Source organism: Phyllostomus hastatus, unplaced genomic scaffold (genome assembly GCF_019186645.2).
Source record: "Phyllostomus hastatus isolate PE091 unplaced genomic scaffold, TTU_PhHast_1.1 phas_contig_80, whole genome shotgun sequence".
Taxonomy (NCBI): Eukaryota; Metazoa; Chordata; class Mammalia; order Chiroptera; family Phyllostomidae; genus Phyllostomus; species Phyllostomus hastatus.
In genome coordinates, this window is record NW_025333960.1 from 6,469,217 (window position 1) to 6,484,355 (window position 15,139).

The 15,139-nt window shown below is 41.5% G+C and overlaps 1 pseudogene; it reads right to left on the minus strand.

The window, feature by feature from the left end:
* Positions 1-14,412: 14,412 nt before the first annotated feature.
* LOC123826318 lies at positions 14,413-14,802 on the minus strand (annotated as a pseudogene).
* Positions 14,803-15,139: the final 337 nt, after the last annotated feature.

Here is a 15,139-nt window from a genome sequence, read left to right on the forward strand (position 1 = left end):
GTAGCAATAGAGAAAACAGAATCTGAAATGAAAAAATGCAAGGAAAGAGGAAAGTAAAATGAGATAAGAGAAGGGAGGGGCAAAATATATGAATTGAAATGCACTATAGTATAAAATCTAGTGACTTAAGCCCTGGCTGGTATGACTCAGTGGATTGAGCACTGGCCTTCAAACCAAAGGGTTGCTGGCTCCATTCTTAGTCAGGGCACATGCCTGGGCTGTGGGCCAGGTCCCTAGTAGGGGACATGCAAGAGACAACCACATATTGATGTTTCTCTCCTCTTTCTTCCTCCCTTCCCTTCTGTCTAAAAATAATTAATTAAGTAATTAATTAAGTAATTAAATAAAATATTTAAAAGTGTCTAGTGACTAATATGCACAAACTCGCTGGACAAGAAATGAATGTTAAAAAGCTATGCAGGAAAGAAAATATTGCAAATCATGGAGAAGACCACAATGTATTTCATCTCAGTAGCTTCTTGTATTTACCGCTGTTTTTTTTTTCCTGGATCTGCCTCTGCTAATATCAGATTTTGACCCCATCTGGCCTTAGGCAGCCTGCTTGAGACTTCCAGGGATCTACTGTCCATGGCTGTTTCCTTCACTTGTTAATCTAGTCACTCAGCACTCAACAGTCAGGTTTAAGCACCATAGGTGGGGCCCAATCCCTCTTGGGGTGGGGGCTATTGTTTCCCCTCAGGCTGCAGCTGCTTGGAGGGGAGTGGTCTGCCTGAGCAGGATGGCTGCTGCTGTATGGGAGATGACTCAGCACCAGGATCCCAGCATCTACTCTCTTAGTTCTCTCCCCGAAGCTTCTGTCCTCAGTCTCTCCTCAGTTGTCATCAGCCCATTCTCCCCTTGCCTTTGCCAGAGACTGGGAAGAGTGGCTGTAAATTAAAATTTGTGTGTTGGCCCTTTAATCAGCTCTTGCACTTCCAGATGACCATCTCTGGCAGACAGCAACTGTGCCACTTTCACTGCTGGTTGTTATCTGTGTACTTTTTGGGCTGTGGTGTTCTAGGCTGGGCATCCCAGCTTAGGGATCCCATTCTTCTCAGGGGGATCCAACCAGGCACTTAATTATCCCTCCAGCGCTGCTGCTAGTGGGTGCCCAGCCAGCTCTCTCAAGTCTCTACTGTACTCCTTACCAGATAGGTTGTGCTGAAGCTGATTCTTCTGTCTGTCCTAGGTTATAAGGCTTCTCTCTTGCTATTGCTCAGTTGTTTGTTCTGGGTGGTTTCTCCACAACTGAGTTGTAATTCCAGAATGGTCCTGGGGGAAGGTCTGTGTGACTTCCATTCACTGCTCTGCCATCTTCTTCCCCTCACAAATCAAAAGTCTTTAAAGGAAGGTGAAGCATACTGGGCTTAAAAATTTTCCAAGTCTATAGAAAACTCTAATATAACATCAATTTAGTAATCAAATATACTGGGTAGTTTTTTCAGGAAGCCTTATTCTCTAGGAGTCTAAAAGCCTCTGCATGAGATGAATAACACACAGAGAAAATACTTGTGATCTGGTATATTTATATATGGAAGGTTCCCCCCCCCCCACGTGTTCTTTGGGAAAGATGGCTATTCTTTACAGAAGATGGAAATAGCCAAATAATACTAAATTTTCTGCCAGGAAGGCAGCGCAGTCCAATGGGAGGATGCTTCTCCTTTCTGAAGCAGGGTGTTTCTTCTATCATAGCTGTTCTCCATAGTTGTTCCCCAGGGGAAGTGAAGGACTCAAGTGAAGTCTTCAAGCTCATAATTGGCCCAGTGATAGCCTTGAAGTCTAAAATAATATTGATTTATCATTTGAAAGGCTCATTAATCCAGAGACACAGATACTTTAAAAAGGAGGCTGATATTTTGCCCATGAAAGGGCCAGGAGGGCCAGGAAGTTCAGGGCTCTTCAGGAGGAGGCAGAGGGAGGAATAGAGCTGTCCTCACGCTTGACCATAATGGGCCAGTTTGGTGACAGAGTTAGACTGGTTCGAGTATAGGAGCTTCTGCTCACAGCAGGGGCAAGACTGTGCACACAGCCTGTTCTCTGGGCCCTGATTCCCAGCTGGAAATTGGTCTCTCTCCTATGACATTTATACCTCTACCAGGGGAATATGGACAACTGTGAGATTTTCATTCAGCTGTGTGTATTTCATGTTAAAAATTGTCCTTAGTCAAAGTCATGTCCTTTCTGCATTTTGGTGTCAAAATGTTATTTCTGTAATAAAATAATTGTGATGGGAAATGGTATGGTTTTATTTTTATTTATTTATTTGTTTCCTGCATATTTGTTCATATAAATGGTTGACAAATCTATGCAGGTCTTCAAAACAAAATAGTTTTGAGACATTGCCAGGTTGTAGGATATAGAAATATGAGACCTACAATAAAGGACACAGGATATACTGAGGGGCTTCCCTTGAGTCTTTCCTTAACCAAGAGTAGAAGAAATAGAAGGGATGTCATTGAATGGTGGTATTTAATCCTTGCCTGATTAAGAAAGAAAAAACAAATCATTGGTGAGAATCCCCAGAACTTCTAAGACTTAATGAGTCCTTGTAAGTCCTTAGCTCTTCTAAGGACTGAACAGGGAAATCTGTCTTTGATAATGCCCTTTTAGGGAAGAAAATCTCATTAGAAAATACTACTTTTATATAAACATTCCAAAAATTTTATTTTTCAGATAAAAAAAAATCATGTGTTGTTAGGAGAAAAGAGCCTTGGGCTTTTCTGTAGTACAAGCAGCTGTATCTCCTTTATTTTTCTAAACTGAACTGTGGAGACCTGTCAATTGAATGGTGGGGAGGGGGCATTATGTTCTTCAACCCTTATGTTCAGTTTATAAATCTTGCTAAATGATTCAAACACCTAATAATGTTAAAAAATGAAAAGACACTGTTTCCTTATTCTTTAAACAATGCTCAATTTGTATATATATTGAACAGATTAAATTTCCCCACCCCCGCAAGAAAAATCTCCAAACAACAGTACAGACATACCTTGGAGCTTTTTTGGGTTTGGTTCCAGACCACATCAATAAAGCCCGTGTTACAATATGACAAAATCTTTTTGCCAGTGGGGATGTCTTGGAGTCAATCTATCAAACATGCAACATCTGCAAAACACAATAAAATGAGGTATACTTGTACTTCCAAACTTTATTGGATTACCTTAGTTCAATCTATATTATGAATGTAATATCTGATTACTTCAAACACTTAAAATACATAAGTAGGCACTTTTATAATTCTCCTGGACAAAATCCCCTTTCATACTTAAGTGCTCTGCTCTGTCAGACTTCAAAACCCAACAAATTTCCATGGCTGGATGGCTCAGTTGGTTGGAGTGTCATCCCCATACACCAAGGTTGTAGGTTTGATCCCTGATCAGGGCACATACAAGAATCAACCAATGAATGCATAAATATGTGGAACAACAAAGCACATTGTCTTTCTTTCTCTCTTCCTCTCTAAAAATAGGCCCTGGCTGGTGTGGCTCAGTTGGTTTGAGCATGGTCCTGTGAAATGAAGGGTCATGGGTTTGATTTCCAGTTGGGGGTGCATACAAGCAGCAACAAATTGATCATCAATGTTTCTCTCCCTTTCTCTCCTCCTTCCCTTCTCTTTAAAATCAATGAGCATGTTCTCAGGTGAGGCTAAACAAATTAAAAAATAAAAAAACAAATCATGTTCCCTAACCCTATCGAACATCTAATAACAATCAAAACAAATACAAAACAGCACAACAAATCTAAAACTTGCTACTGTAGCTATACAAACACAACTTAAACAAGTCCCATAAAATGTGGGTGTGAACCTGCTCTTCGGTTCTTCTGGTCTGTTTGTGTCCAGCACATCTGTATGGCTTCTTATTCACACTCTTGCCTACAGTGCAACAGGAGCCTGCACTTTATTCCTTGCCCACAGGTTTTATTTTATTAAAAACAACAACAACACCTTTTTATTCAAGTACATATATATCAGAGAAGTACCTATATCCTAAACACAGAACTCACTGAATTTTCACAAACTGAACATACCAATGTAACTAGCCTCAACTTAAAAAGCAAGGTTTTATTTTAATAATATCAATGTAAGAAGCATCCACACCTGTAGCGAATTTTTATGAGTTTATTTGAGCCAAACTAATGAAAATTGCTAGGAAGCAAATATCTCCAGGAATTGAGAAAATGTTCCTAAGGAGAACGGTCTCACTTTATAAATTAGAATAAAAAATACAGAATCAAAGGAGGAAACATGGGAGCATTACATAAAATCCATTGGTAGTGGAGTAGGGGCAGGGGAAAGCAAAGCAGGGAAATCTCTGGGATTGGTTAAAAAGTGAAATGGAGAGTCACACACTTCTTTTACACTGGTGAGTACAAGATCATTAATAATTAACATTTACAGCACATAGACATGGTATGTGGGGAGTAAGATAACTGACAATGAGGGGTTCTGTGGTTTTCTGTTCTGCTGAAGGGTGTTGTGTCCTGAGGGGTCTTGAAAAGTAGATTCTTCTGACCTTTCAAAGTTTTGTTATTGTAGATGCAAAAAGATAATAATAGACAGGCTCAGTTAAGATGAAGATTGACCTTTGTTAAGGAAGCTATAGCCTAGGGCGTGACTACTCACCATGACCAGGTTTTAGTTAGGAATTTTACATTCAGACCATCCTATGTGGTTACTTGTTTTTTAAAAATATAGTTTATTGATTGTGATATTACAGTTGTCCCATTTCCCTCCCTTTATGTCCCTCTGCCCTGCACACCCTCTCCCACCCACCTTCTCCCCCTTTAGTTCATGTTCATGTGTCATATTAAATTCTTCAGCTTCTACATTTCCCATACTATTCTTACCCTCCGCCTGTCTATTTTCTACCTACCATCTATGCTACTTACTCTCTGAATCTTTTCCCCCTCTCTCCTCCCACTCCCCGGTTGCTAACCCTCCATGTGATCTCCATTTTGTCATTCTGTTCCTGTTCTAGTTATTTGCTTAGTTTGTTTTGTGTTTTGTTTTAGGTGTGGTTGTTAATAATTGTGAGTTTGCTATCATTTTACTATACATGTTTTTTATGTTCTTTTTCTTACATAAGTCTCTTTAACATTTTATGATGAACTCCTTTAACTTGACCTTATCTGAGAAGCTGTTGATCTGCCCTTCCATTCTAAATGAAAGCTGTCCTGGGTGGAGCAATCTTGGATGTAGGTCCTTGCCTTTCATGACTTGGAATACTTCTTTCCAGCCCCTTCTTGCCTGTAAGGTCTCTTTTGTGAAATCAGCTGACAGTCTGATGGGAACTCCTTTGTAGGTAACTGTCTCCTTATCTCTTGCTGCTTCTAGGATTCTCTCCTTCATTTTAATTTTGGCTAATGTAATTATGATGTGCCTTGGTGTTATCCTCCTTGGGTCCAACGTCTTTGGGATTCTCTGAGCTTCCCAGACTTCCTGGAAGTCTATTTCTTTTGCCAGATTGGAGAAGTTCTCTATTATTTGTTCAAATAACTTTTCCACTTGTTGCTCTTCCTCTTCCCCTTCTGGTACCCTATAATTCGGATGTTGGAATGTTTAAAGATGTCTTGGATATTCCTAGGCCTCTCCTCATTTTTTTGAATTCTTGTTTCTTCATTCTTTTCTGTTCGGTTGTTTCTTTCTCCCTTCTGGTCAACTCCACTGATTTGAGTCCCAGATTTCTTCCCATCACTATTGGTTCCCTGTGCATTTTTCTTCATTTCACTTAGCATAGCCTTCATTTTTTTCATCTAATTTGTGACCAGATTCAACCAGTTTTATGAACATCCTAATCACCAATGCTTTGAACTGTGCATCTGATAGATTGGTTATCTCTTTGTTGCTTGGTTGTATTTTTTATGAAACTTTGACCTGTACTTTCACTTGGGCCCTTTTTTTTTTTTTGTCTTGATGCACCTGTTACACAGTAAGGGGTGGAGCCTTAGGTGTTCACCAGGGCAGGGCAACCCAGTTCCTGGGTTGTTACGCAGTATGTGGGTGAGGGGTCTGAGATGGAACAATGGTGCTTGCTCTGCTCTCTGCCAGATTTCAGTCCCTTCCTCTGCTTTCCCCAAGCAAACTGGGCCCTTCTGGTGCTGATTCCTGTGTGGATGGGTTTGTGTACATCCTGGGACACTGCGGGTCTTTCCTGTGAGGCTGGGAGTATCTCCCAGCACCTCAACCCCCACAGATGTTTTCAATTGGTGTTTTGAGGCTTTATTTTACTTTGCTGGAACTCTGGGTTGTGCAGTCTGTCCCACTCCTCAGTTTTGCCTGTTTTATCTGTGTGTGGATGTGGTACTGTCTGGTCTGCCAGTCGCCTTGTGCATTATGCCCCTCCACAATCACCACCTGGCTGGGTCTGCCCATTGCCACCTTGCAAGCCCAGGGTATGCCAGCCACTGCTTTGCTTTGCCAAGAGCACTCTCCACCTGGCTGCCTGTCTCCTCCCCTCCTACTGGTCTAGATGAATGTTTCTTCTTTAACTTCTTGGTTGGTAGACTTCCATACAGTTCAATTTTCTGTCAGTACTGGTTATTTTTTTGCTTCTAAATTTCTGTTGTCCTTATTCTGGCTGTGCAAGGAGGCACAGTATGTCTACCTATGCCTCCATCTTGGGCGGAAGTCCCTATGTGTTTACTTTTAGTCTCTTGAGTTTGAAAGGCCCACCATGCAGGCCTCCCCTTAACTTACCAGGTTTAGTATGTAGCCCTTTTTTTGTCCACAATAATGTGAATAATTTTACATGACATGAAATACAAAAGGTCAGAAAGGGCATGTATGAAATAAGCTTCCCTTCCTCCTCATTTTCTGGTCACTTTATTCTCTGATGAGTTTTAATCAACAAACTTAGACCTTGGCTTGGTGACTGTGGTGGTGGTAGAGTGTGTGTGTGTGTGTGTGTGTGTGTGTGTGTGTGTGTAGCGGGGAAGCAGGGATGGCAGCTGGCAAGTTCTTTGTGGGAACCAAAGTACTTGTCCCAGGGGTGCTGGCTAGCCTGGGCTGTCCAGGGAAAGCAGCAGAGGAGAAGGACCTAAGGCCACAGTCCAGGCCAGCCAGCTGACAGCAGGGTCCTCAGTGGATGACAGGTAAGGGGTGGGGGACTCAAACACAAGGCTTCTGGGTCTTTGGCCACTAAGGAGGAAGCCCCCAGGAAATTGGCCCAAAGGAGGGCACCAGGCTATTGTCAGGGCTGGGAAAGGGGATAGCAAGGGGCCCAAGAAGGGAGAGGGGGCAGCTTTTCCCTAGGAGAGCATGATAAGCAAGCAGCATGGGCCAGAGAACTGGGAGGAAGAGAGCTGGGCCTGGTGGTGGCTGCACCTCCCTCCAGGAATGGTCCTTTCCCTAGGATCTGGGGTCAGTTCCCCATCCAACCTGCCAGGCCCCCAAGTAGGGCTGGAGGAGGGTGGGGGACGGGGTGGGCAGGAGCTGGACAGGAGTAGGGCTGCCCTCACCCACCCCACAATACTTTTATTTAGGGTTCTCAAGGAGAGGAGATTTAAAAATAGCCTGGCTGACATGTGGAGAGCCATCTATAGTGCTGCTTTTTATGGAAGACGATGAATGCCAGCTCAAGTGCAAGTCTGAGGACTGAGTGGGAAGGATACAGAGGGACCTGTGGACTCATGAACTGGCAGTGCACCGCCTGAAGTGGAGCAAAGGCAGAAAATAGGAACCAAGGCTTGTGCCCCGTCCAGCACTGGTATTTGTTCTTAAGCTCAGTGAAGGTATTTCATTTTAAAAATAAAAGAGAAAACAGAAGTTTTAAAGAAAGAATTTTTTTCCCTTGAAGAATGTACACTTTTACTTGGATCATCTTTCGGCCTTCCCTTTATTAATAATTCAAAAGAACAATCTCTTCTTATATTCATTTGTTATCTGCTGTCAAATGAGGAGCTATTTTAATGCCATCATATTTAAAGTTATTTTGAAGCTGATCATCAGGTACCAGGTATCTATAGTTTGTTTTGAGCTATGCCATTTTGGGTGTATAAAGTAATACAAGTGGGTTTCTAGTCCTCAGGTCTACCATCCAGCTAGAGAGACAAAACTAGCACTAGGACGTGTGATATAATCTATGACATTAAAAGATTCTATATTGTTCAGTGTTAATTGTGAAATCAGACAACAATTTCTCTAAGACTTCAGAGGAGGAAGAAAGAGGTCAATGGAAAAAAAGGAATCGGAAGTATTCCGAGAAGAGGCCTGTTTTCACATTTAGTAAGTACTCAACTCTGGGTTACACTGAATCAAAGCTCCTGGAGTCTTTGTTGCCTCTTGTAACCAGAAGGCTGGATGTTAATCTCAGGCTTTGTCTACTGGTCAATACACCCATTACCCAGGTTAACACATACAATTTCACTCATACCCCCTAAAGCTCCCTTTGTTCCCCTCCCAATTGCTACCCTCCCCCTTCTCCCTTAGGTAACTACTATCTGAATATTAACACCATATATTCATTTTGTTTTCTTTTGAAGTTTACCTATTTGCTCTCCATGCCAGCTATCAAGCTATCTCGCTTCCAAATCCACCCTTCTAGTCTCTGCCTTGTGACGAGGTTGAGAGTCCACCAGCCCCATTTCTGTGTTTCTGTGCCAGCTGTTCCCCTAAACTCAGCCAGGAGAACAGATAGAGAGAATCTGCAGTCTGAAGAAAGAAGGGACTTGCTTCTTCCTGCAAGCTTTCTGCTGGCTCTCTACTCCCAATGTCACTCTAGTAGTGTTTCTTCCCCACCCTCCCATTCTCAACCAGTTACAGTGCCTTCCTGCAGTTGTAGCTGAGTCAAGTTTGTGATTTTCCTAAGACTTTCAGAGCCAGCCTCAGCGCACCCCGAGAAGCCAGTCCAAACACCAGAGAGCTGGGCCCAGGAATCAGGGTAGCATTCCAGAAGACGCCCCACTTCTATGTTTCTACATTTCAGGAATTCTAACATTTTTGTTTTGTCTACCAGACTAAGGATAAAAGCTACTACCTCCCCATACCTTTTTTTGACTTTTAGTCATCTAGTTTACATCTTTACAATCTAGTTAACAATTCTTTACGTTGTGTTCTCTCCATTGGAATAACTGGTACAGTTTCTCTCTTTTAACTGGATCCTGACTGGAATTATTCACAGTTGGTTCTTTTGTGTCTGGCTTCCTTCACTCATCACGTTAGTGAGACATGGATATAGTAGTACATAAAGCTGTAGTTCACTACTCTTTGCTTCTGTTTAGTGCTCCATTGTATGGACACGCCACAACTTATCCAACTACTGTTAGTAAATATTCAGGTTTGGCCTCTTACATATGATGCTGCTATGAATATTCTTGTACATGAGTTTTGAGGTGCATGTGTATGCATTTCTGTGTGTCCTTGAGGTGGAACTCTTTCATAGGGTATGTAGATATTCAACATTAGTATGATCAGACTGTATGGTTTTCCAGAATGGTTGTACCAATTGCATTCCTCCCAGTAGTGGAATGAAAGTTCCCATTATCTATATTTTAACCAGCTCTTAACATGTCAAACTTTTAAATTTTAGCTATTCTGGTATATGTGTGGTAGTATCTCATTGTATAACTTACTTATTTCTGTGTAACAAATTTTTCCCAAATTTGATGTTTTAAAAACTGCATTATCTCACAGTTTGTGTGAGTCACCAGTTCTTTGTGAGTGATTCAGCAGGGCAGTTCTGCTCAGGGTCTTTCACTCACTTGGCTCTTGGCAGGAGGCCTAGGATCCTTGCCTTGTGGGCCCTTACAGGACATGGCAGGTTTCACACTGCCTGAATGAACAAAAGAGAAGGAGTGAAAGAAAGCCATGGGGCCTTTTCCGGCTGAATCACAGAAGCCTCATGTTTCATCAGTGTTATTCTCTCTGTTGAAAGCCAGTGCCCACACCTAGACTAGTGGCAAAGGGGGGCGGGTGGAATTAGGCTCCATGTTTAAGTCTATAGTCGTTCCCTGTAATCCATGTGGACATGTTCTAAGACCCCCAGTGGATGTCTGAAACCACAAATAGTACCAAATCCTATGTATATTGTACTGTTTTTTCTATACATACATACCTATGATAAGGCTCAATTTATAAATTAGGCACAGTAAGAGATGAATGATAATAGCAATAATAATATAGAACAATTATAACAATATTCTGCAATAAAAGTAATGTGAATGTGGTCTCTATGAAAATACTATACTGTACTCACATTTTCATTTAAAGGAAGCACTGTATGGTTTCTCTTTGGCATATCTTGAATTGCCAGCATCACTACACTTGTGTTTTGTGGCCGTAATTCAGTAAAGTAAGAGTTACATGAACATAAGCACTTTGATATAGACAGTAAATCTGATAAATTGGCTACTATGTGACTATTGGGTGGAAAAAGGGATAAGCTGAGTTCCAGGTAGGACAGAGATAGAAGGCAAGAGATTTCATTATGCTACTCAAAAAATGGAGTACAACTTAAAATTTGTTTATGTATGGAATTTTCCATTTAATACTTTTGGATCATGGATGGTTGTGGGTAACAGAAATGATAGTGAAATTGTGGATCAGGAGGCATACTGGATCAAAGAATTTGTGGACAAAGCTTAAATTCATCACATGCATTATGGTTTTCACTAACAAAACTGCAATTGTCCATTTGAGTATACTCTGGTGAAGGGTCCAAATCTCTTGAACATTTTTTTTTATTGTTTTTAAAAATTGATTTGTAGAAATTCTTTGTATATTCTGGACACAAACTCTTTGTTTGAATTATGTGTCGCCATTGTCTACGCAATCACGGGTGATTTCCCCTTTATATTCTTCAGTGTTTTCCAATGCTTTCTTCAGTTAACAAAAATTACTTTTATATTTTAAAATATCTTTAAAAAATAAAGTTTTAGTGGGGACTGACAGTAAAAGTAGACTGTAGAGAGTTACGATGACAGTGGATGTGAGGGAAGGAAGATAGTAGGTGCTGCCAGGACAACTATTCACTGGAAATCAGTCACTGACCCGAACATTCCAAACTCTTGTTTCTTTGGAAACTTATGAGAGCAGGCATTTAAGAAACTTTAATTAATCAAGTTCAAGTTCTACTTTCTGTCCCAGATTGTGAAGATGATCCCAGGGATGACATATTATGTCCCCCACCTTCCCAAAGAGGTAAATGCTTTTGGGTTTACTCTTTGCTTGCTCATAAGAAATGCATAGATTAGAACTCAAAATGTGAGCAGGAACACTGTATTAATTTGTGAGTAACTAGTGAAGCAGCAGAAACATTGGCTGATCTCAGTAATGTCTAATCAATGCCCCCTTCCCTGTGGTTTCTTTCAGGTTTGGTTAGCTTTGTTATAGGAAAGGTTTCTCCATTATGAGCCGTTCACCAATTAATAAAAATATTTTCAAATATCTGAATTCTTGGTACTTTGTTGTCCTTCGGGACACAATCTAAAACTCTATCTTGGGAGAATTCTTAACTTTTTCAAAGCCCCAAATGATGAGAATGAAATACTATTATTGGTGAAGTCATGGCACATTTTAAAACAGTTTAACATGAGAAATAAATTAAAAAGCATCCACATTTTGTCTTTTCTACTTAGCATCTCCTGGAATCCCACTGAACAATTTCTTTCCTAACCTAGACCTTTACCTGGCCATGAGCCACTGTTCCAGTCACCATGTGAAAAGGAAACCTATTTTAATACTAAATAGGTCATACTGTGAGAAGTCTCATCATAGCAGAGGGCAGCTTGCGCCATCTGCTGGAAACATTAATAGTCATCTTTCATGAATTGTCCTGAGTCTAGTCAGTTCACAACCTCATCAGCTTTAGTACAATATTTCTGAGTGACAGTTTCTTCTCTTGAGACATTCCCTTTTATTTATTTTAATTTTTAAAGATTTTATTTATTTATTTTTTAGAGAGAGGGGAAAGAGGGGAGAAAGAGAGGGAAAGAAACATCAATGTGAGAGGGAAACATCGATTGCTTGCTTTTCCTACACCCCCAACCAGAGACTGAACCCACAACCCAGACATATGCCCTGACTGGGAATTGAAACAGCAACCCTTAGCTTTGTGGGCTGACACTCAACCAACTGAGCCACACCAGTTAGGGCAAGTCCAGGTGATTTTTAGAGGATGTTTATTAAATCTAGGGAGAGTGAAACAAGGAAGGGCTTAGGATAGGAGCAAAAGGAGAGGAACTAGTTGTGAAACCAGAAAGGTTGCATCTATGCTGCCTATCACTACAAGAACAAATAAGTAGAGACAAAGATGGATCTTTATGGGTGCTTTATTCAGATGCCAGCAATCTGAGACAATGGCAGGTAATGTACCTAAAAAACCATCTTAACATCTCATCTCATCTTCAGCCAAACCTTTTTATAAGGAGAAGAAAGGGTAGTTAGGTAGGGGTTTGGAATTCAGGGGAAAAGATAAAGCTTTTAATCAGATAAAAGCTGCAGCCTGGCAATTTTTCTAGCATCCCTTCATCTGCTGACTGTAATTCTTTATCTGTGTCCTGGTTGGCAGAAGTTTCCTCACTGGAGTATACAATAACTCAGATACCATCTTGATTGCTTGGGGCACATCCTGGGACACAAAGTTTGAATTGCTTGCCGGTCTCCAGGAATTAGGGTATGTCTGGTCATACATTTCAGTACCTGGAACAACAGCTTTCTACACACTTTAATCACTAAGCCTCTTAACTGTAACTTAAAACTAAAAAATTTTAACTCTTGAGTTCCCCCATCAGTTGGGGAAATGAGCCTAGGCTGAGCTGCTTTGGCTCTCTAAGAAGTCAGAGAAAAGGGGTCCTTGGGAATAGGTTCAGGGGGTTAGCCGGGGATGAGCTGCCACTGCCCATTGCTCCCTGATTGCAAATCTCATGGGTCCTATAGGGTTTGGGGGATGCATGCCTGTGGGGAAGAAGAGGGGAAGGGAAAAGCGTGGGCATGCTTCTTGGAAGGAGAGCAGGAGATAGAGGGAGACAGACACTCTTCTAGATTATGTTTAAGATAAAAGTGAAGCATAATTTATCCTAAACTATGCAGAATTATTGCTGACTTTATCTATTCTTACCCCAAAGTGTGTTCTAAGGAGGGGTAAGATGATAGGTATAGTTGGAAAATAGTTAATTTCTTTAAGGCGATCACAGTGGTGTGTGCAAGCTTTCCCACCAAACCATCTCTCTTCTTCCCTCTCTCTCTCTTTCCTTTTCTCCTTTCCATTTTCTTTCTCCTTCCTTCCTTGCTTCCTTCCTTCCTTTCCTCTCAATCTTTTATTTCTTTTCCCTTCCTTTAATCCTTCCACTCTTGCTCCTCCTCCTCATCCTTCTTCCTCTCTCTCTTTCTGTCTTTCTCTGTTAACAAAAATGATTTGAGAATCTGGTATGTACTCAAAACAAAGATCATGGGCTAAATAGTTCTACATATATTTTTTTGTTAGGTCGGAGTCATGCAAGAAACTGAACAGACACAGAGAGCTAAGGAGAGCAGGATTTATTAGTTTATTATAAGAGGGAAAGTAGAGCCAACCGAGGGAGGTTAAGAAGAAAGTGGGACCAACCAAGGGAGGCTGGGGAGCCAACCAAGGGAGGTTGGGATTCCCTCCGTTGTTCTTAGATCAGGGTTTTTAAAAGCAAAAACCTGCAGTTGGGGTATTAGAGTCTGATTGGTTAGAGCTGGTTGCTAGGTTAAAGCTGCATCCTGTTATGCTGGATAGGCTGACCCCAGACCCTAATCTTCCTGGGTAGGGTCTGCAGGCAGCTTGCCATTTTCTCACCTGGTGATTTTCATTCCTCCTAGGCCTGCCTAGATCTAACATTCTTCTGTTGACAAAGTTCCCAGGTTTCAGAATCATGGCAGAACACTGATGTGCACTGAGGATAGACAACTGGAAAGTAACTCAGTACTCTTATGGTTCTTGGGTGCTGGGCTCAGAAAGTTCGTTATTAGCCAGACTGTTGGGGCTTCTGCTCCCTAAAGAGACCTAGGCTTGAAGGTTCAAAACTTGGCCCTGATGATTTGTCACCATATTGTTTGTTTGACCACTATTGAGCTTGCAGGCATAATGAGTTGCTGAACCCTACTCTCAGCTGGATTCCTGCTGCTCCCCAATCCCAGCCCCATGCCCCACAACTGCACTCCTCTCTGCCCCTCACCTCTGCCCTGACAGTACCCCCACTGTGGTGGTCTGGATGGTTAGTTTCCCCAGACTGGTCTTCCCTGTTCCCACTTGTGGACCCTTGCCAGGCCCTGCCAATGAGTGGAATGCACTAGCTCTGTGCTCCTCACAGGGGGATTTAACAGTGAACTGAACTCCCATCAATACTTGTTTCACTGCTTACCTTGTTTGGCTGTACCTGGTTGCTATTCCAAGCTCAATCCAGCCACTCCAACTGTGAGTACTTTTTTTGGATTTAATAAAGTTTTATTTTTCAAAATGTACAGGTGGTAGGACCTTCACCAGCAGCTGGGGCATTCCCACCTTTGGTGTTTCTGGTGCAAATTTGTTGAGCTGTGTGCTTTGAAACTAGTTTAACAAGTCCTTTACTAAGGAGCTCCTGAAGGGCTGCCCTGGCCAAGGAACTGCAGATCTTTAGTCACTCAGAGACAACAGCTGGGGTTATAAGCTTGTAGGTGGATAATTCCTTACACAATTTGTTGTATGTTGTTTTGTGAAACAAGACCACGTTATTGAGCCTATCCTGAACTTTGCCTTTGGACCACTTCTTCTTTTTGGTCTTGCCTCCAGATTTGTTCACTGGGTCTTTGTCTTTCTTGGACAACTTTCCAGCATCTTTCTTCTTCTTGTCCTTGGATAACATAGCAAAACATGAAAAGCAGCTGCTACCACTGCTGCCTTGATAAGATGTTGAACAAAAAGGAAACTGTGAGTACTTTAAATCCTTGTTTTCTTCTGGATGTGATGGCAGTGTTTCCACATGGATGGCTCAGCAAGTTTTACTTGCAGTGATTTAAGAAAATTACTTTATCTGATATGAATTTGAAACCCAGTGAAATAATACTGTAAGCTCTGGGTCTTCTTTTTTATAGGAATTCGGTAGAAGGATTCATTGGATATGATGACCATTGGGGTCACATGTAGTAAGGACTTATTGTATTTACTTTGTGCTCACAGAGCAGTCTAAAGTTATATTACTT